Source organism: Scyliorhinus torazame, chromosome 1, assembly GCF_047496885.1.
Source record: "Scyliorhinus torazame isolate Kashiwa2021f chromosome 1, sScyTor2.1, whole genome shotgun sequence".
Taxonomy (NCBI): Eukaryota; Metazoa; Chordata; class Chondrichthyes; order Carcharhiniformes; family Scyliorhinidae; genus Scyliorhinus; species Scyliorhinus torazame.
In genome coordinates this window covers 352311585-352334644 of record NC_092707.1, presented here as the reverse complement: position 1 = coordinate 352334644, position 23060 = coordinate 352311585, and the positions used below count along the sequence as shown (strand labels likewise).

The following is a 23060-nucleotide window of genomic DNA, read 5'->3' as shown; positions in this document are numbered from 1 at the left end:
GGACTCTCCGTCTCCCGTGGCCTCCGAGGGGCATCCTGCGGGCGGTCTGCATCTGCGGGGATGGGTGCCTCGATGTTTGCTCCTGCGATACACAATGAAGCATGCATGGTTAGACACGCAGGCAGTGATCAGGTGATATGGGGGAGGGGGATATACGGGAGGGGCGCTATGGGGACGGGCTGTCGGTGGCTCACTTGCTAGTACGCCCCCGCCCTCTGCATCAGCAACCTCCCGGTCCTCAGGTCCGCCAGCCAGTTCCAGGGCCCTTTCCTCGTGTTCGGTCAGTGGCCTCTCATCAGCGGGGCCTCCTCCAGTCCTCACATGCTCCCTGGTGTTGTGTGCACGTTTCTCCTGTGGTGGTGGGGGGGTGGGGGGGTGGCAGAGGTAAAAGGCAACAGTGTTAGACAGGTATATGAATGCACGCCATCGGTTGCGCGTGTATTGCAGAGGTTAAGGTTAGGGCTGGATTCACTTGGGGATATGGGGGATATGGGGGAGGGGGGTATATGGGGGATATGGGGGAGGGGGGATATGGGGGAGGGTGGGATATGGGGGATGGGGGATATGGATATCGGGCAGGGGGGGGGGCTCACCGTGCCTGCTCTGACGAGGTCGTTCACCTTCTTGTGGCACTGGGTGCCTGTCCGTGGTGTCAGGGCTGCAGCGGTGACGGCCTCTGCCACCCCCCTCCACAGACGCTGGCTGTGGCGTGGGGCAACTCTGCGGCCGTGCCCGGGATACAGGGCCTCCCTCCTCTGCTCCACTGCGTCCAGGAGCGCCTCCACATCCCGTGACTGGAACCTCGGGGCTGAGCGGCAGCCGGCCATCCGGTTGGGTGTTCCGGTCGGGTGGGGGGGAGCAGCGCGTCGTTATGAGCCGTCACGCCGTGCGGCGTGTATGATGCTGCACGGCGTGAACCACGTGAGCAAGCGCGGATCCCGTCACGTCGCTGCTAGCCCATTTCGGGCCAGAGACTTCGCGACGATTTTTGCGGGGTGACGCAAGTCGGATTTGCGCCGTTTTTTGCGCCGATCGGCGGACTTTGCACTGATAACGGAGAATTTCGCCCCTGATATGAAATTAAATTGGAACAGAAACTCATGGAAAAAATATTTCATTTTGGTGATAATGTGTGTTGAATATTGCCAATTTCAGCCCAAAGCTCAAGCTTTTAACAGCCGAAAGCATGACTTTACAAAGCAAGATCCAGACCATGGGCGGGATTCTCTCAGCCCCGGGCCGGGCTGGAGAATCCCCCCCGACCGGTGCGAATCGTGCCACGCCGTCCCGACGCCAGGATGCGATTCTCCCCAGAGTGGAGAATCGGCGCCATTGGCGCCTGCGTGGTTGGCGCGCCACCGGTCGGGGGTCGCTCTATCCGGCCAGCCCGCCGATTCTCGGCATGGGATGCACGAGCAGCCGTCGTAAAAAAGCCGAGTCCACCAATCGGCAGGCGTGCCTCTCTGGCTGGTGGCCTCCTTTCTTCCACGCCGGCCCCTGTCGTCCTGCGCCATGTTGTGTCGGGGCAGCACGTTGAAGGAAGCCACTGCGCATGGGCGCGTTGGCGCCGGTGCCACTGGCATTGCACGGATCCCGTGGCGCCCATTTGACGCCGGGATCAGAAGCTGGAGTGGCGTGAACCGCTCCGGTGCCGTGCTGGTCCCCTGTAGGGGCCAGAGTTGCTGATCCTGAGACCGTGTTGACCCTGTCGAGAAACGCGAGGGCGTTTCCGACGGGGTCAACACTTAGCCTCAGGATCACAGAATCCCGCCCCATATTCCACAATGAAACACAAATAATTACCCATTCTTCCAAAAGCACTAAATGATTCTAATATAGTTTATTCAAATTAACTACAATTGCCTCAGTAATGGATATAATTAAGGTAGTTTTATTGGGAATTGCTGCTCATGTGGTATCAACAGCCTTAATTCTCCACTTCTCTCATTCACACTAATCTTCCTCTCTCATCTGAACTTGCAGCCTTCAGTTATTTTGCCACAACATTGTCATTAAGTCTGCCACGATCGGCTTGAATAATGGAGAAGGTTCGCAGAGGCTGAATGGCCTAATCCCTGTTTCACATTCCTGGCTTTTACTTTGTGAAGCATGGTCTGGAGAACTTGCTTTGCAAAGCCATGCTTTTGTCGATGTTCTCCATTTTCCCCAGGAATAGCACAGTTGACAGATACCTTGCTCAGCAGCAGAGTGCTGCTGTTTATATTAAGTGTCTGTTTAGCTCAATCAGCCTTCTTCCTCATTGGTGCTTTCTGACTGGTCATTTAAGTGGAGAATTACTTTTATTGCAGCGCCAGTCTCGGAAACACACTTTCTTCCAAAAGGACAAAGAGAAAAAGAGCAAAAGTCTTGATTCCCATTCAACAGAGAAGACATCTGTAAGATGAATTTCAGTACCTCGTGTTTAGAGACTGGATCGGGGGGGAAACGCAAGTGTTATCCTTCCTGACTAAATCTAAATGACTCTTAATAATGTATACACAGATACCAGGTAACAATTACTTTAGAACCTATTATATATCCTTCTTGTAACCAATTAGTGTATGTAAAGCATGCTGAACACCTCCCGATTTTCCAGGTTGACATGGTTGAACAATTCCCTCCCACTCCCACAACATGATTTAGAATCAATGACCAGACAAAGGTCAGCAGCACAACAGGGAGTTGAAGAAAAGCACACCTTACTGGGCCATTCATTGTACCGTGAAACAACAGGCTGAAAGCTATTAGGCATTGCCCCTTGAGGCACGATCAATTTGGCTGGAGACAAAGTTGAATTCAAACTGAGGCTTTATTTATTTTATTTTATTTTCAAAAAATATACTTTATTCATAAAATCTATCATAAACATTACAGAACATTTCGAATTGTCTTGACTGTACATTTCCATCAGAGTTGCACATTCCCTTGACTTTCTTCCATTCAATTTTGATAACCGTACACACATATCGCTCTTTACGTTACAATTCCTTCTTAAACATTTACATTGTCATGTTTCTTTTATACATTGGAGTGTTAATGACCCAGACCGAGGGGGGTTTACACTGTTACCCGCCCCTCGGTGTATATTTGCTGGTAAGACCTTACAAAGTGGTCTTTCCCCATTGCACCTTGGCGGCAGCTGCCCCAAGCTTGAGTGCGTCCCTCAACACGTAATCCTGGACCTTGGAATGTGCCAGTCTGCAACACTCGGTCGAGGACAGCTCTTTGCACTGGAAGATCAGCAAGTTTCGGGCAGACCAAAGAGCGTCTTTCACCGAGTTGATGACCTTCCAGCAGCAGTTGATGTTTGTCTCGGTGTGTGTCCCTGGAAACAGTCCGTAGAGCACAGAGTCCTGTGTCACAGAGCTGCTCGGGATGAACCTTGACAAATACTACTGCATCTCAGTATCTGATGTGTGACCTCCTACAGCAGCTGACGAAATGGCTGCGAGCTGATGGCCACGCATATTTATAACCCGGCTCGTGGGCGGAGCTAGCATGCAGGGGCCCAGGTGAACCTGTAGCGCAGATTCTACCGTACAACCCTTAATATAAGAACACAGTGGTTTACCACATTCACCCCCTGTTAAAATTGAGTCCGGCGGGGATGGTGGATAACTATATACAATTCGCAATCTTTAATATTTACAGAACAGTAAAAAAAAATATCTCTGGTCATCCGTGGGCCGGTCAGAGGTTCAGCCAGTCCGGCGCCTTGACCGTCCTCTGGGATCGACGAAGTGGAGCCGGCGATGTTGGTGCTGTTGTGGTCGAAGTTGACTCCGGGAGCATGCCAAAATCCTCTTCATCAACGATGGTGGGCAGGGGGAGGACGGACAGTCCTAGGGGGGTGATGGGGCGGCAGGGGAGGGGAGGGATGCGACGGGGGTGGTGTGGGGGTGGAACCTGCTGGTACCAGGTCCCTGAGGGAGACGGTATACTCGTGGCCATCAGGGAACGCCACATAGGCGTTTGCGTGGAGCAGGTGCACCCTTTCCACCAATGGATCCGCCTTGTGGAGCCGCACATGTTTACGGAGAAGCACGGTTCCCGGAGCTGTGAGCCAAATTGGGAGTAATACCCCAGATGTGGACATCCTGGGGAAGGCAAAAAGACGTTCATGGGGTGTACTGTTAGTAGCAGTGCAAAGTAATGAGCGAATGGAATGTAGTGCATCGGGGAGGACCTCTTGCCAGCGGGAGGCCGGGAGATTTCTGGACCATAGGGCCAGCTGGACGGCCCTCCATACCGTCCCATTCTCCCTTTCTACCTGTCCATTTCCCCGGGGGTTGTAGCTCGGCGTTCTGCTGGAGGCGATACCCCTGCTGAGCAGGAACTGACGTAGCTCATCACTCATGAATGATGATCCGCTGTCACTGTGGATGTAGGCGGGGAAGCCGAACAGAGTGAAGATAGAATTAAGGGCTTTAATGACGGTGGCAGACGTCATGTCGGGGCATGGGATGGCGAAGGGAAAACGGGAGTATTCATCGATCACACTGAGGAAATACTTGTGTCGGTCGGAGGAGGGGAGGGGGCCTTTGAAATCCACACTGAGGCGTTCAAAGGGGCGGGAGGCCTTCACCAGGTGCGCGCGATCCGGCTGGTAGAAGTGCTGTTTGCACTCCGCACAGACCTGGCAGTCCTTGGTGATCGTCCTTACTTCCTCGATGGAGTAGGGCAGATTTTGTGCCTTAATGAAGTGGTACAACCGAGTGGCCCCTGGATGACAATGGCTGTCGTGCAGGGTCCGGAGTCGGTCTACCTGTGCGCTGGCACATGTACCTCGGGAGAGGGCGTCTGGGGGCTCGTTGAGTTTGCCAGGGCGATACTTAATCTCATAGTTATAGGTGGAGAGCTCGATTCTCCACCGCAAGATTTTGTCATTTTTGATCTTGCCCTGCTGTGTGTTGTTGAACATGAAGGCAACCGACTGTTGGTCAGTGAGGAGAGTGAATCTCCTGCTGGCCAGGTAATGCCTCCAATGTCGCACAGCCTCAACGATAGCCTGGGCTTCCTTTTCGACGGATGAGTGCTGAATTTCGGAGGCATGGAGGGTGCGGGAAAAGAATGCCACGGGCCTGCCTGCCTGGTTGAGGGTGGCGGCAAGGGCGACGTCCGATGCTTCGCTTTCTACTTGGAAAGGAAGTGTTTCGTCTACAGCGTGCATCCCAGCTTTGGCAATATCAGCTCTGATCCGGGCGAAGGCCTGTTGGGCCTCGGCCGTCAGGGGGAAATGAGTGGACTGTATGAGTGGGCGGGCCTTGTCTACATAGCTTGGGACCCACTGAGCGTAATACGAGAAGAACCCCAGGCAGCGTTTGAGGGCCTTGGGGCAGTGGGGGAGGGGAAGCTCCATGAGGGGGCGCATGCGGTCGGGATCGGGCCCCAGAACTTCGTTCTGGACCATGTAGCCGATGATGGCTAAGCGATTTGTACGGAACACGCACTTCTCCTTGTTATACGTGAGGTTGAGGAGAGTGGCAGTGCAGAGAAATTTAGCGAGGTTGGCGTCGTGGTCCTGCTGATCATGGCCGCAGACGGTCACATTGTCTAGGTACGGAAACGTGGCCCGCAAGCCGTACCGGTCGACCATTCGGTTCATCTCCCTTTGGAAGACCGAAACCCCATTGGTGATGCCGAAGGGGACCCTAAGGAAGTGATATAGCCGGCCATCTGCCTCAAAGGCGGTGTACGGCCGGTCCGATTTACGGATGGGGAGCTGGTGGTAAGCGGATTTCAGGTCTACCGTTGAGAAGACCCGGTACCGTGCAATCTGGTTAACCATGTCAGATATGCGTGGGAGGGGGTACGCGTCGAGCTGCATGTACCTGTTGATGGTCTGGCTGTAGTCCACGACCATTCGTTTTTTCTCCCCAGACTTAACCACTACCACTTGAGCTCTCCAGGGGCTGTTGCTGGCCTCGATGACTCCCTCCCGAAGCAACCACTGGACGTCGGATCTGATGAAGGCCTTATCCTGGGTGCTGTACCGTCTGCTCCTGGTGGCGACGGGTTTGCAATCTGGAGTTAGATTGGCAAAGAGGGAAGGAGGATCGACCTTTAGGGTCGCGAGGCCGCACACAGTGAGGGGTGGTAAGGGTCCGCCGAATTTAAGGGTCAGGCTCTGCAGGTTGCACTGAAAATCCAAGCAAAGGATAAGTGCAGCGCAGAGTTTAGGGAGGACGTAGAGGCGAAAACCGTGGAACTCTACGCCTTGGACTCTGAGCGTGACCATGCAGTACCCCCGGATCGCTACGCGATGGGATCCGGAGGCCAGGGAGATATTTTGATTGGTAGGGTGTACTTTAAGGGAGCAGCGCCTTACCGTATTTGGATGTACAAAGCTCTCGGTGCTCCCGGAGTCCAGTAGGCAGGAGGTCACGTGGCCGTTGATTTTCACGCTGGTTGTTGCATTGGTCAGAGTGTGTGGTCAGGACTGGTCGATTGCCATCGATGCGAGTCGTAATTGATCGTCGGGTAGTGAGTCGGCCGCTGAGTCGGGGTCCTGAAACGCCGTTGGTCTCCATATGCTGCGGGGTGGACAAGATGGCGGCGCCCGGAGGTCCTGGAGGTCACAAAATGGCGGCTCCCATGGAACGCACGTTGCGGGGGTGGAGCAAGATGGCGGCGCCCATGAAACGCACGTGTTGTGCAGGGGAGAAGATGGCGCCGCCCATTGCTCGCACATGGCCTGGGGAGGATAGCGGCGCCCATTGTCCGTGACCGGGGGGGTGGGGGCGACCACTGCCGCTGAGCGGGCCTGGCACACCGCTGCGTAGTGGCCCTTCTTCCTGCAGGCCTTACAAAGGGCAGCGCGGACCGGGCAGCGTTGGCGGGGGTGTCTTTGTTGGCCGCAAAAATTGCATCGGGGCCCCCCAGAGATCACTGGTTGGCGCGTAGCGCAGGCGTATTGGGTGGGTAGCGCCCCTGCTGGGGCGGCATCCTTTGGGGCCCATGAAGCGTAGGAGGAGTGAGCCGTGCGGTTGGGGGCGTAGGGCTGTACATTGCGCAGGGCGACCGTCATGGAAAGCGCTAGTTGTTAGTCTCTGGAAGGTCCCGCGCCAGTGGCCCCTTCTAGGAGCCGCTGCCTGATAACATCGGTCCCAATCCCAGTTACAAAAGCGTCCCTCATTAGGAGATCTGAGTGCTCCTTAGCTGTAACGTCCTGGCAGTCACAGTCCTGAACTAGTGGGATCAGGGCCCTCCAGAAGTCCTCGATTGACTCACCAGGTAGTTGAGTACGTGTTGCGAGCGCGTGTCTGGCGAAGAGGGTGTTCGTCTTCTGTTCATAATTTTCTTTGAGTCGAGTCATAACATCAGCGTAATTGGGCGCATCCTGGATCAGCGGGAAGATTTTAGAGCTGAGTCTGGAGTCCAAGATTTGAATCTTCTGAGCCTCTGGAACAGGGGTTGGCACCGCTTTGATAAACGCTTCAAAACAAGCTAGCCAGTGCTGGAAGTCCTTTCTGGCGTCGCTTGCGTGCGGATCCAGCTGCAGTCGATCTGGTTTAATCTGGAGGTCCATCTTCTGAATCAGATCCTAATAAATTGAGGCACGATCAATTTGGCTGGAGACGAAGTTGAATTCAAACTGAGGCTTTATTAGTACCAGATGTGTGGCCTCCTACAGCAGCTGACGAAATGGCTGCGAGCTGGAGGCCACGCATATTTATAACCCGGCTCCTGGGCGGAGCTAGCATGCAGGGGCCCAGGTGAACCTGTAGTGCAGGTTCTACCGTACAACCCTTAATATAGGAACACAGTGGTTTCCCACACCCCTGAGAAGGCAACCAGGCTTAGTGTGTCAAAGCTGTTTTCTTACGACAATACATCATCTGTCCCGTGACAGCTTGTTTACCAGGAAAACAGGCTGCCCAATTGCAAAGAAGGCCAGATTAGCTTTTCTAAACTGAACGTTATTAGCAGCCTGAGAGCAACCAGTTTTTTTTTAATGGCAGGTCGTTGCTGGTTAAGCCACTCTTAACTGTTAAAATCTACAGCTTGGAACCGGATAATTCAGTTTCTTTAAGCCACTCCGCCCGAAAGTATGTTGTTGAATTGCTTCCAATGGGAGTCAATCCGCAATGGAGGGAAAGCAAAATACTGCAGGTGCTGGAGATCTGAAATAAAAACAAAAAGTGCTGGAAAAACTCAGCATGTGTGGAGAGAAAACACAGTTAACCTTTTGCGCCCAATCTGGCTCGTAGTCTGGCAGAATCTGTGGAGGAGCAGAGTTTTTTCAGAAGGAGAGTCACATTGGACTAAAAACGATGGGTGAAATTTTCCAATAAAATGACAGCGTCAGGTTCTGACTGAAAACCGTCATGTTTCTCTTCAGTAACACAGCCAGCTCAGTGAGGAAAAATTGGGCGGCGCGGTTGTTCCGCCACTCTAGCGGGGTGGGGCCTGATAGAGCCAGCGAGGCCGACTACACAGAGATTGGAGTACCATCTTTAAAGAGCGCCCTAATCAGCGAGAAAATTGAACTCCCACCGCCCCACTCCCCACGGCCATGGAGGAGGCTCCACACAAGCTTCGGGGTGAACCCACCACGGAAGTATCAGGGTCACTCCCACCTCCCCCACCTCCCTGTGTACGCTAGCATGCACACTTCTCCCCCCACCACACATAAGGAGAAGCCCCCAATGGAGAAGAGTAACCCCTTGATATTGCCCCTGGCAATGCCCAACTCATGGCTCATCTCAGTGCCGAGGGTAACGCCCAGCCTCGGCCCTTAACCCTCCAGACACCCCTGGCGTTGTCAGCTCGACTGGTTTTTGTTTTGAAAACCAATAGTGGCTCGTGCCAGCGTGATGCAGGCCTGGAAGTACGGCATAAAACCACCTAATGATATTATAATCCAGGAAAATTCACGGAAATGAGGTTACACCCTTTTACATCACCACCAGGGGATGGAGAAGTTCTCAAACCAATATCTCCCCGCCGCAAATTCCATTATGGCTCTCTCATAAGGTTTAGCGGCCATAACGGGATTTGCTCCCATGGTGAACTAACCCGAAAAATCACGCTCGTTAGCTCTGTTTCTTCCTCCTGCTGCGAGACCTGCTGAGCTCTTTCCAGCATCTTCCATAACATAGCGAGTCTGCTTTGCTCCGAATGTACTTATTCTGTTAAGGATGTAATGAATCCACTGGGTGTCTGTGCAATCACAGATGTTCCGAATAGATCTATATGTTTCTGGCTACAGGGCTTTCCCCTTGTCAGGAATGATCCATTTCACCTTTGCCCATTCTCTTTTATAAAAAATTTAGACTACCCAATTATTTTCCCAATTAAGGGGCAATTTAGCGTGGCCAATCCACCTAGCCTGCACATCTTTGGGTTGTGGGGACGAAACCCACGCAAACACGGGGAGAATATGCAAACTCCACACAGACAGTGACCCAGAGCCGGGATCGGAACTGGGACGTCGGCGCTGTGAGGCATCAGTGCTCACCGTGCTGCCTACCTTAGCTCGCTCTCAAGGATTTCACTGGGATCTCCCAGCGCTGAAGCTGAATCTCGTGGACACTGCTGTAAGAACCAGCGAGGAGGCTCTCAGGGTTGTTTAAATTCTGCATTTTAAATTTGTTTTCTTTGAAGGTTTTTGCTGCTTCATTATCAAAAATGTTGAGAGATGGAAGAATAAAGCTCCTTGACTGGGTGTTTGATGTTGGATGCGGTAGGTCGTCGATATGTCCTGACCTCCCAGAACATGCATGTCCAGCCAGAGTTGGCGGCCCTGACATAAGCCGTCACCATGAAAGTTGTATTGCTGTGTCACATTTGCTGGTCAGGTACATCCACAATCAGAACAAAATTGTAGCAAGGTCAATCGAAAGAGAAATGTGACATTGAAGAGAAGCTACTTGCTTACTGTTTAGCTTTAGAAATCATTGAATCCCGACAGTGCAAAAGGAGGCCATTTGGCCCATCAAGTCTGCACTGACCCTCCGAAAGAGCACCCGACTTGTCCTATTCCTGTAACTCCACCTAACCTGCATATCCTTGCACACTAAGGGGCAATTTAGCATGGCCAATCCACCTAACCTGCACATCTTTGGACTGTGGGAGAAAACCTGAGCATCACGCAGACACAGGGAGAACGTGCAGACTCCGCACAGTCACCCAAGGCCGGAATTGATCCCGGGCCCCTGGCGCTGTGAGGCGGCAGTGCTATCCACTGTGCCACCAAGCTTTTATTGCCGTTGTGGTGGCATGTTAGAAATCTGTTCCACAATATTTTTAACTGCTACTGATGATGTTGAAAAGAATGCCCAACGTGTGAGTACATTGCCTCATAGTTACCCAGGAGTACCAGGACAAGGAGGGAGGATCGCAGGAGAGAAATCTGAAATTCAGATGCCGTCTGACCAGTTGGTACTCATTTAACCAAGCAGAGGATTTTCTGTTATGTGCTTAAAGCACTAGATTTCGCACAAATGAATGGAACACCTCTGCAATACATGGAAACTGTCACATTTGACATGTGGCCAACATTTTGCAGCAAGGTGAGTGATTATCCTCAAAGCAAAGAGGAGCCGTTCTCCCCATTGCAACCTGCTCCTTTCAATGGCAGTGAGTCACTGTTCTCCGGGCCTATTCACTTTGAAAAGAAGTGTGAATTCCTTTTGTTCTCGTTCCAACAGTGGAAAGAGAGATTTAGGAAAATGCTATTGAGAAGGTGAGGTTATCCTAAATAGCTTTGGTGCTTAACAAATACAGTTTTCATTGTATTTTAAAGAATTTGGAGAACGATGTTAAAATCAATGATATACCTTGGGATTAAAAAGCTTTGATGAAATGCTCAAACTCTTCTCTTTATTGTGCCTAACATCATCTAAATTTGTTTTACTGGAGCTGTTTTCCCTGTCACTCCCTCGCTCCTAAAGGTAGAGTTCTGCAAGCTTTGGTTACCTTCTATTGCCTTGAAAATGGACGGCAACATTCTCATTTTAAAGTGTATTTATTTGGATTTTACATTTTTTCAACAACGCAACAAAATTACAAAGTAAAAACATCGCAATAAGCAAGGAAGAAAATGACTCAACATACATGAATACAGAGGGGAACAGCAGAACAACATTGTCACAGGCTCAATACAATCATTAGATGCAGCTAGATGCCTCTGTAAGACCCACGAGAGACCTAGCGAGTAACAGGATGAAGCCATGAAAACATGGTATAAATGGTGTACAGACTCCCACGATGCCTGCAATTACCACAAGAGTTCAGGATAAATTGTACGCTCCATATTTGGGTGCGCACCAACATACATCTCCCTTAACTATAGCAGCATCAAAGGCACCAATGACACACCTCTCGGCCTCCTCTCCTTGGATACCAACCCATGCACGTTCCAGTCACGGAAATTAAGCAAAAACCACAGGAATAAAGGGGAGTTACCACACAACACAACTTAACCCCACTGCCAGGCCTGGTACAGAACCAACATCATTCCATATATTAATACAAAGAGGACCGGCAACGGGATGTTCGGATTTTGATCAAGCCTTTAGGGCCTCCCGAAAACGCAGAGTGGAAAGAGAGATTGAGTTATCAAACGTAATAGGCACCTTCAAGAAGGGACATACCAAGCTCCAGGGCCCACAGGGATACCAGCCACAGCACCAGATCCTGCCTAGCCCAGCATCTTCAACACACAGGAATTAATACCTCCAAGATCTCCAGCACACCCAAACGCCCACGCCCCAGCCTGACCTGCACATCTACAACCATACCCAGGGCATTTATATTGAGAAGGAGATAGGATAATTATGGCAGTCCCAGCCAGGGAGACTCCATCGCCGAAAAGAAGAACAATTGGGCGCCTTGGGAGGGGTGGGCTGGGGGCGGTGGTGGGGAATTTTTTCTTCCTCAGTACAAACAGGGGAACCTCCCCGAAACCACCGGACTGGGCGAGGATTAGCAACAGCACCCTGCTCACGCAGAGGAAAAAAGGAAGGGGAGAAAAAATAAGGAAAAACCCTCCTAAGGGAAGAATGCCCATCTAAAAATATCGACCATTACCCAGCACTGTCCGTGATCGCAGAAGGGATACCAAGAATGTCATGATATTCAGGTAAACATCATGGTGCAAACATACATACACACTGATGGACAGATCAACGGACCAATCAATACACATGGATGGCAACATTCTCATTTTAAACACCACAGCCAATCATAGGCAAGAGCATACACACTATAAAATGGGGAACACGACACTTCCCGCTCTTTCCAGCAGGAGACAGCTCAGGGCACAGAGCTCACAGCAAGCCACTCAGACATCCACCATGTGCTGAGTGCTTCTCCAAGATAGTGTTAGGGCTGGGTCCACTAGTTAGAGGGTAATGAATGAACCACAGTAACCAGTTTATAAATGTTAATATTGTAAGTAATAAAACTGAGTTGTACCTTTCGCAACCGTGTTGGTTTGTCTGTGTAGCAGAGCACCCAACGCGACATAGTACCAGGATTGGAACCCGGTAACTGTGAGACCTACCTACGAATCCTCAGGAATCTGCCATCCTGCGCCATGGACACCATCAGCATGCCGCAGCCGTTACAAATCGCTGGAAACCTCGGCGTCAATTGTAAGCTGTTCAAACAGCGCTTCCAGTTCTTCTTGGAAGCCACCGAAAGGGAGAGCGTTTTGGACACCAGAAAAATTGCCCTCCTCCTCTCCACGGCAGGGCAACACGCCATCCATGTCTACAACTCCCTGGTGTTCGCGGAAGGTGAGGACAAGACCAAGTACAAGACGGTCCTTCGCAAACTCGAGCAACACTTCAGCGTCGAGATAAATGAGAGTTTCGAAATCTCTTCCAGCAGTGCCTGCAGGGTAAGGATGAGCCCTTTCAATCTTTCCTAACACACCTCTGCATCCTCACGCAGTCCTGCGGTTACGTCACCACCTCCGATTCAATGATTCAGGACCAGATTGTTTTTGGGGTCACCTCGGGCGCCCTACGCCACCAGCTCCTCAAAATTAAAGGCCTCACCCTAGCCTCCGCAATCGAAGCTTGTGTCCTTCATGAAAGCGCGACCAGCCACTACTCCCAATTTCAAGCGGCCGGATCGGCAAGGCAGGCGTCCTACGAGGCCGAACGGGTCCAGGCGATCGAGTTCCTCCCGGCCCGCGGCCCAGATGAGGGCGGCCATTTTGTGTTGCATTCCTATCAATGACTGCAACACGGAAGGCGTCCCGGTCGTCTGTGTCACTTGTTTGGATATCGTTTGGGCACGACTCGTAGTAAGGAGGCTGAATGGTCCGCACGTCCCTGCGGGGTTGTCAGAATTGTGGAGCATTGGCAGGTTGAGCTGCTCGACAGCAGGCAGCGTAGTGGCCCATCTTGCCACAGCGGAGGCATTGTCGATTTTTTGCCGGACATTGCCGCTTTAAATGTGCGGCTCCGCAGTTGCCGCACGTTGTGACGTCATGGCGTTTGTGCGCGCCAAAAAAGACGTTGACGCAGAGGGACGTGATGCGCAGGCGAACTCGAGGCAAGACCGAACTGCGCATGCACGGTGGCGCAACGAACGCCATGACGTCACAACGTGCGGCAACTGCGGAGAAGCACATTTAAAGCGGCAATGTCCGGCAAAAAAACGACAATGCCTCCGCTGTGGCAAGATGGGCCACTACGCTGCCTGCTGTCGAGCAGCTCAACCTGCCCATGGTCCCCAATTCTGACAACCCCGCAGGAACGTGCGGACCATTCAGCCTCCTTACTACGAGTCGTGCCCAGACGATATCCAAACAAGTGACACAGACGACCGGGACGCCTTCCGTGTTGCAGTCATTGATAGGAACCGGATGTCTCCAGGCAGGACCCACCAGCCGATGCCAGTCAACAGCGTCAATCCGGGTGATGAATGGTGTGCCACCCTAACGGCCAACCGATCACTGATAACATTCCGCCTGGACACTGGTGCCTCCGCCAACATAATAGCATGGTCAGCCTTCTACGCCATGAAGGTCAGTCCACCAATTCGGCCATCCCGTTGCAGGATGGTCGACTACAATGGAAACGTTATCCCAGCCATGGGATCCTGCCAGCTCCAGGTGACACACAACACATACACGACCACACTGTCCTTCGAAATAGTTGGATCATCAAAGGACTCCCTGCTAGGCGCACAGGCATGCAAGGTTCTCCACCTCGTGCAGCGGGTCCACGCTCTGTCTCCAGAAGGCACATCTGACTTCCCGGATGCAGAATTCAGGGCACAGGCCCAATCGCTCCTCGCCCACAACCAGGAGCCATTCGAGGGCATGGGCACACTGCCCTATACCTACAGAATACGACTCAAACCGGACGCCACCCCAGTCATTCACACACCTCGCAGGGTCCCAGCGCCACTCAAAGACTCCAGGACCAGGGGGTGCTATCCTGGGTCACGGAGCCCACGCCATGGGTCAGCTCCATGGTGTGTGTTAAGAAGCCGTCTGGCGAACTCCAGATCTACATTGACCCGAAAGACCCGAACAACAACAGAATGAGGGAACACTACCCCATACCCAAACGGGAAGAGATCACGAGCGAAATGGCCCGGGCTAAAATCTTTACAAAGCTGGATGCCTCGAAGGGTTTTTGGCAGATCCAACTGGACCAGTCCAGTAGGAAGCTGTGCACCTTCAACACCCCTTTCGGCAGGTTCTGCTATAACAGAATGTCGTTTGGCATCATCTCGGCATCCGAGGTATTTCACAGGATCATGGAACAGATGATGGAGGGTATCGAAGGGGTGCGCGTCTACGTTGACGACGTCATCATCTGGTCCACCACACCACAGGAGCACATCAATCGTCTCCAGCGCGTCTTTGCGCGGATACGGGAAAGCGGCCTGCGCCTCAACCGAGCCAAGTGTTCTTTCGGCCAAACCGAGCTGAAGTTTCTGGGGGACCACATATCCCGGTCAGGGGTCCGTCCGGATGCAGACAAGGTGTGTGCCATTACAGCCATGCCGCACCCGGCAGACAAGAAAGCAGTGCTACGCTTCCTAGGCATGGTCAACTTCCTGGGGAAGTTCATTCCCAACCTTGCCTCCCACACGACGGCTCTTCGCCACCTAGTCAAGAAGTCCACGGACTTCCAGTGGCTGCCCGCACACCAGTAGGAATGGGAGGAGCTCAAAATTAAGCTCACCACAGCCCCGGTATTGGCGTTTTTCGACACATCTCGTGACACTAAAATTTCGACTGATGCCAGCCAGTCCGGCATTGGGGCGGTACTCCTACAGCGGGATGACACTGCCTATGACTCGCGGGCCATGACCCCCACAGAACAACGCTACACGCAGATCGAAAAAGAGTGCCTGGGTTTGCTAACCGGAATAGACAAGTTCCATAACTACGTGTATGGTCTCCCCCAGTTTACCGTTGAGACTGACCATCGCCCCCTGGTCAGCATCATACATAAGGACCTGAACGAGATGACCCCTCGCCCCCAGCGCATCCTACTCAAACTCAGGAAGTACAACTTCCAACTGGTCTACACCCCGGGAAAGGACCTTATCATTGCGGATGCCCTATCTAGAGCAGTGAGCACACCGCCCGACTCGGAGGGGTTCGTCTGTCAGGTCGAAGCGCAGGTGGCCTTCACATCGGCAAATCTGCCAGCCGATGACTCCAGTCTGACCCTTATTCGCCGGGAGACTGCGGCTGAACCCCTTCTACAATGTCTGATGCGCCACATGACGGGAGGGTGGCTCAAAGCACAGTGTCCGCAGTTCTACAATGTCCGGGACGACTTGGCCGTCATTGATGTCCTCCTAAAGCTGGACCAGATTGTGATTCCGCACAGCATGCACAAGCTGGTCCTCGACCAACTACACAAAGGCCATCTGGGGGTTGAGAAGTGTAGACGGAGGGCCCGAGAGGCGGTATACTGGCCGGGCATCAGTGATGACATTGCCAATATGGTGCTCAACTGCCCCACCTGCCAAAGGTTTCAGCCGGCGCAACCTCCTGAGACGCTTCAGCCCCATGAGCTGATGACGTCCCCCTGGGCGAAGGTGGGTGGGGACCTTTTTCTCGCGCTGGGCAGGGACTATGTGATCGTTATAGATTACTTTTCAAACTATCCAGAGGTCATACGCCTGCACGATTTGACATCGTCCGCTGTCATAAGGGCCTGCAAAGACACCTTCGCACGCCACGGCATTCCGATTGCTTCCATGTCGGAAAATGGGCCCTGTTTTGCCAGCCAGGAAAGGTCTTCCTTTGCTGCTTCGTATGGCTTCACACACATGGGGCGAAATTCTCCGTTATCGGTGGAAAGTCGGCCGATCGGCGCAAAAAACGGCGCAAATCCCACTTGCGTCACGTCATAAAAATGGGACGATAGTCTCCGGCCCGAAATGGGCTAGCAGCGACGTAACGGGATCCGCGCTTGCGCAGTGGTTCACGCCGTGCAGCGTCATACACGCTGCACGGCGTGACAGCTCATAAGGCCGCGCAGCTCCCCCCACCCGACCGGAACACCCGACCGCAACACCCGACTGGATGGCTGGCCGTCGCTCAGCCCCGAGGTTCGAGTCACGCGATGTGGAGGCGCTCCTGGACGCGGGGGAGCAGAGGAGGGACGCCCTGTATCCCGGGCACGGCCGCAGAGTTGCCCCATGCCACAGCCGGCGTCTGTGAAGGGAAGTGGCAGAGGCCGTCACCGCTGTGGCCCTGACACCACGGACAGGCACCCAGTGCCACAAGAAGGTGAACGACCTCGTCAGAGCAGGCAGGGTGAGCCTCCCCCATATCCCCCCTCCCCCATATCCCCCCCTCCCCCATATCCCCCCTCCCCCATATCCCCCATATCCCCCCTCCCCCATATCCCCCATATCCCCCCTCCCCCATATCCCCCCTCCCCCATATCCCCCATATCCCCCCTCCCCCATATCCCCATATACCCCATATCCCCCCTCCCCATATCCCCCAAATCCCCCATATCCCCCCTCCCCCATATCCCCCTCCCCAATATCCCCCCTCCCCCATATCCCCCCTCCCCATATCCCCCAAATCCCCCATATCCCCCCCTCCCCATATCCCCCTCCCCAATATCCCCCCTCCCCCATATCCCCCCTCCCCCATATCCCCCATATCCCCCTCCCCCATATCCCCCATATCCCCCCTCCCCCATATCCCCCCTCCCCCATATCCCCCATATCCCCCCTCCCCCATATCCACATATCCCCTCCCCATATCCCCCCTCCCCCATATCCCCCATATCCCCCCTCCCCATATCCCCCCTCCCCCATATCCCCCCTCCCCCATATCCCCCCTCCCCCATATCCCCCCTCCCCCATATCCCCCATATCCCCCATATCCCCCCTCCCCCATATCCCCCCTCCCCCATATCCCCCCTCCCCATATCCCCCTCCCCCATATCCCCCCTCCCCATATCCCCCATATCCCCCCTCCCCCATATCCCCCCTCCCCCATATCCCCCATATCCCCCCTCCCCATATCCCCCCTCCCCATATCCCCCCCATATCCCCCCTCCCCCATATCCCCCCTCCCCCATATCCCCCATATCCCCCCTCCCCCATATCCCCCCTCCCCCATATCCCCCATATCCCCCCTCCCCCATATCCCCCCTCCCCCATATCCCCCCTCCCCCATATCCCCCATATCCCCCCTCCCCCATATCCCCCATATCCCCCCTCCCCCATATCCCCCATATCCCCCCTCCCCCATATCCCCCTCCCCCATATCCCCCTTATCCCCAAGTGAATCCAGCCCTAACCTTAACCTCTGCAATGCACGCGCAACCGATGGCGTGCATTCATATACCTGCCTAATACTGTTGCCTTTTACCCCTGCCACCACCCCCCCCCCCCCCACAGGAGAAGCGCGCACACAACAATAGGGAGCAAGTGAGGACTGGAGGAGGGCCTGCTGATGAGAGGCCACTGACCGTACACGAGGAAAGGGCCCTGGAACTGGCTGGCGGACCTGAGGACCGGGAGGTTGCTGATGCAGAGGTCGGGGGCCCACCAGCAAGTGAGCCACCGACAGCCCGTCCCCATATCCCCCCTCCCCTATGTCCCCCTCCCCCGTATCACCTGATCACTGCCTGATGTCTAACCATGCATGCTTCATTGTGTATCGCAGGACCAAACGTCCAGGCACCCATCCCCGCAGATGCACACCGCCTGCAGGATGCCCCTCGGAGACCACAGGAGACGGAGAGACCCACACCCTCCAGCATGCGACGCCCGCAGGATGCCCCTCGGAGACCACAGGAGACGGAGAGACCCGCACCCTCCAGCATGCGACGCCCGCAGGATTACCCTCGCACACCACGGGAGACGGAGAGACCCGGACCCTCCAGCATGCGACGCCCGCAGGATGCCCCTCGGAGACCACGGGAGACGGAGAGACCCGGACCCTCCAGCATGCGACGCCCGCAGGATGCCCCTCGCACACCACGGGAGACGGAGAGACCTGGAGCAACAGGGAGACGACACCCCCGTCACGTGCAGGAGCGACCACCCAGCGATGAGGGGGGCAGCCACAGGCCCCCGTCACATCCGAGCCAGGACACCACTACCCAGGACACCACTACCCAGGACACCACTACCCAGGACACCACTACCCAGGACACCACTACCAAGGACACCCCTACCCGGGACAGCACTACCCAGGACACCCCTACCCGGGAAGACGAAATACCGGACAGTGACTCAGAGTGGATGGGTGGAGACGAACCCCCACCCCAAAGTGCCATGGAGTCAGAGTGGGACGAAGAGCACGACACAACGCCACTGCTGTCACCAACACCCTCCACCATCGCAGAAACACTCACCACGGTTGGGCACTTTAGTGATGAGGCGTCTGGTACACTCACTGGTGCGCACAACACAGCCGTCCCGGTACAGCAGGTGGAGGTAGGAGCAGCAGAGGGACCGGGCGGTCGGAGGGCAGCCCAGGCCAAGCGAACATCTGCCGCCCAGATGGATCCCGGGTTCCTGCAGTTACCACACCCACACATAGATCCGATGCAACCACCGACCCGGAGACGAGCGAAGAGGGTGACGGGCGGCTTGCGGCGGCTGCGGTCGCAGGTGGAGGAGTCCACCCGCGTCCAGGAGCTGGGAGTGGCCCCGGTCATGCGTGCCACCCAGGCTGACACCGCACGGGTGGCGTCCGCGGTGGAGGCAATGGTTGCGACGGTGTCAAACATGGGGAACGGTTTGCGAGGCCTGGGGCCTTCCGTGCAGGCGGCGTCTGTGGCCCAGGAAATGGCTGCCCTCTCACAGGAGGCCATGAGCCAGTGCCAGCGCCAGATGGCAGAGGCGCTCAACGCCATAGCCCAGTCTCTGCAGGCCATGGCCCAGTCTCAGCAGGCCATGGCCCAGTCTCTGCAGGCCATGGCCCAGTCTCAGCAGGCCATCGCTGAGGGCATCGGCGCCAGTGTCCATGTGCGAGCCGGCGTCGCACTGTAACAGACAGGGTTTGCCAACACCCTGGGCTCCATGGCTGCAATCCTGCAGACCCCTGTCGATACCAGCACGGGCCTCCAGGACTGGCAGCGCCAGATGTCGGGGGGGCGTCGGATGGCCAGTCCGTTCGCATCCCCCTCCCATGTAGAGGCCTGGGGGCCATCGGGCACCCCGAGGGAGGAGGAGGTGGTGTGGTCCGTCCCGGCTCCCTCTGTAGGGGAGGTCCCGGTACACCGCGACACCTCGGACTCCCCCCCTTCCGTCCCAGGTGCATCGGGTGGGCAACGGGCAGGACAGGCTGGCAGCTCACCATCCCAGTCGCCCGGGCCGCAGCCTGGCCCATCTAGGCCAGGACGCCCCAGGAAACGGCCGCCAAAGGGATCCAGTGTCAGAGGGCAGGAATCACAGGAGTCCACCTCCAGTTGTGCTGTACCGTCTGGGGAACCACGGAGACGTAGTCAAAGGGCCCGTAAGGCCAAACAATTAGTCACTGAGTAAGTTGGCACGGGTGCAGGGCACAGATGAGTTTTAGGGGCTAGGGCACGTGCATGAACTCCTTTGGTTATTAAAGTCAATGTTACACCTACCGAAGCTGCCTTTGTGCTCTGTCCAAAGTGTGCGGGGGTGTCATGTACGTTGAGCGCAAGTGTGTGTGTGAGGGGTGGTCTTACCTCAGCCCCAGGTGAGTCTGCCCCCTTCCCCCTGGGCCGCCATCAACATCCCCCGGGCAGTGGACGGGACCGTGCGCTGCAGTGTCACAGCCGCATGCAGGGATGGTCCGGGTGGATGGTGGTACTGTGGCCATGGGTCAGACATAGTCCAACGATGTAGAGCCAGGAGCTCATCGCAGGGCGGGTTGTCATCATCCTCCATGGCCTTGCGATAGACACGCGTCCACCCGCAACTGTGTGAGCCCAGCCCGTTGTGCCGCCGGTGGATCGGCAATGGGGGGGGCGGTTGTGTGCATGCGGGTGGGGTGGGTTGGGGTTGGGGAGGGGGATGAGGGTGCTGGGTGGGTGGATGGGTGGGGGTGGTCGGCTGTTGCCATGGTGTGCGGTCTGTGGCCATACTACCTGATTTCCATGCCCATCTAGTCAGTGAAGCGGGTGTCTATCAGTCTGTCCCGTGCCCGCTGGGCCAGCCGGTAACGGTGGACAGCCACACGCCTGTGTCTACCCCGTCTGCCCTGACCATTGCACCCATCCCCCTCATCTGGGGAGGACTGGGCCTCTTCCTGCTGCTCCTCCACTCCGCCCTCCTCTGCCTGCGGCACATCGCCCCTCTGCTGGGCTATGTTGTGCAGGACGCAGCACACCACAATGATGCGGCCGACCCTATCTGACCGATACTGGAGGGCGCCCTCAGAGAGGTCCAGGCACCTGAAACGCATCTTCAGCACGCCAAAGCACCTCTCGATCACTCCCCTTGTCGCTACATGGGCATCATTGTAGCGGTTCTCCGCCTCATTGCGTGGCCTCCGTATAGGCGTCATCAGCCATGATCGCAATGGGTAGCCCCTGTCGCCCAGCAACCAGCCCCTCAGCAGGGGATGGCGTCCCTCGTACATGCCGGGGATGGATGACCGCGACAACACGAATGAGTCGTGTACACTGCCCGGATGACGGGCGCAGACGTGCAGGATCATCATGCGGTGGTCGCAGACCACCTGTACGTTCATCGAATAGGTCCCCTTCCTATTAGTGAACACGGCCCTGTTATCTGCAGGTGGCCGCACGGCGACGTGCATCCCATCGATCGCGCCCTGGACCATGGGGAACCCGGCCACGGCAGAGAAGCCCACGGCCCGGGCATCTTGGCTGGCCCGGTCCACGGGGAAGCGGATGTAGCGGTGCGCCATGGCATAAAGGGCATCTGTCACTGCCCGGATGCACCGGTGCACCGATGTCTGCGATATGCCGGACAGGTCCCCACTCGGTGCCTGGAATGACCCCGTTGCATAAAAGTTCAGGGCCACCGTAACCTTGACGGACACAGGGAGAGGGTGTCCCCCGCCAGTGCCACGCGGTGACAGGTGTGCCAGCAGGTGGCAGATGTGTGCCACGGTTTCCCGGCTCATCCGGAGTCTCCTCCTGCATTCCCGGTCCGTGAGGTCCTGGTATGACTGCCGGGGCCGGTACACACGGGGCGCCCTTGGGTGCCTCCGTTGCCGTGGGGCCGCGACGTCCTCCTCCCCCTCTTCGTCCTGTCGGTCAGGTGTCCCTCCAGCCTGGGCGGCTGCCGCCTGCCCCTCTGCGGCAGCCTGCGCCGCCTCTCTGGCACGCTCCTCCTCCTCCTCCTCCTCATCCAGGGCAACATAGACATGAGCGGCTGCCACCACGGCGGCCAACATCGCTGGATGATCTGAAAACATGACAGCCTGGTGGGGGGGAGGGGAACGACGACATGTCATCATTGCCCATATCCCCTCCTCCCCCCAGCCAGGTGGCATGGACCGCATGGGTCCAACTGTTGGAGGCTGGCACCTGGCCAGGTGGACCAACTCATTTGCCCTCCCATCACCCTCCTCGGCACGGACCCCCTCCCCAACCTCCACCCCAGCACGGACCCCCTCCCCAACCTCCACCCCAGCACGGACCCCCCCCCCAACCCCCAACCTCCACCCCGGCACGGACCCCCCCCAACCCCCAAACTCCACCCCAGCACGGACCCTCCCCAACCCCCAACCTCCACCCCAGCACGGACCCCCTCCCCCACCTCCACCCCAGCACGGACCCCCCCCCAACCCCCAACCTCCACCCCGGCACGGACCCCCTCCCCAACCTCCACCCCAGCACGGACCCCCCCAACCCCCAACCTCCACCCCAGCACGGACCTCCCCAACCCCCAACCTCCACCCCAGCACGGACCCCCCCCAACCCCCAACCTCCACCCCAGCACGGACACCCTCCCCAACCTCCACCCCAGCACGGACCCCCCCCCCCAACCCCCAACCTCCACCCCGGCACGGACCCCCTCCCCCAACCTCCACCCCAGCACGGACCCCCCCCCAACCCCCAACCTCCACCCCGGCACGGACTCCCCCCCAACCCCCAACCTCCACCCCGGCACGGACCCCCCCCAACCCCCAACCTCCACCCCGGCACGGACACCCTCCCCAACCTCCACCCCAGCACGGACCCCCCCCCAACCCCCAACCTCCACCCCGGCACGGACCCCCTCCCCAACCTCCACCCCAGCACGGACCCCCCCCAACCCCCAACCTCCACCCCGGCACGGACCCCCCCCAACCCCCAACCTCCACCCCGGCACGGACCCCCCCCAACCCCCAACCTCCACCCCGGCACGGACCCCCTCCCGGCACTCCCCCGGAGCCCAGCCTACTCTAACCACCCCCCCCCTGCCGCACACACACACACACAAGCCGAGACACACCTCTCCTCACGCAAGCAGTCTGCGGCCACGCCATTTCCTGCCCAGAGCCAACCCCCCAGGCCGTCACTCACCTCCTCGCTGGTCGGTGTGAGCCTGGAGTACCGGGTCACGCCGATGAAAAGGAGGTTTGATTCACGTCGACGTGAACGGTCATCATGTCGACGGGACTTCGGCCCATCCGGAAGGGAGAATATCGGCAGGCCGAAAATCGGCTGCCT

At 56.3% G+C, this 23060-nt stretch overlaps 1 long non-coding RNA gene across 1 annotated transcript in view; it reads right to left on the bottom strand.

Moving 5' to 3' along the window:
* LOC140407245 (uncharacterized) overlaps window positions 1-23060 on the bottom strand; it is a 90949-nt gene that overhangs the window by 41091 nt on the left and 26798 nt on the right. The gene's annotated exons all lie outside the window — the stretch shown is intronic.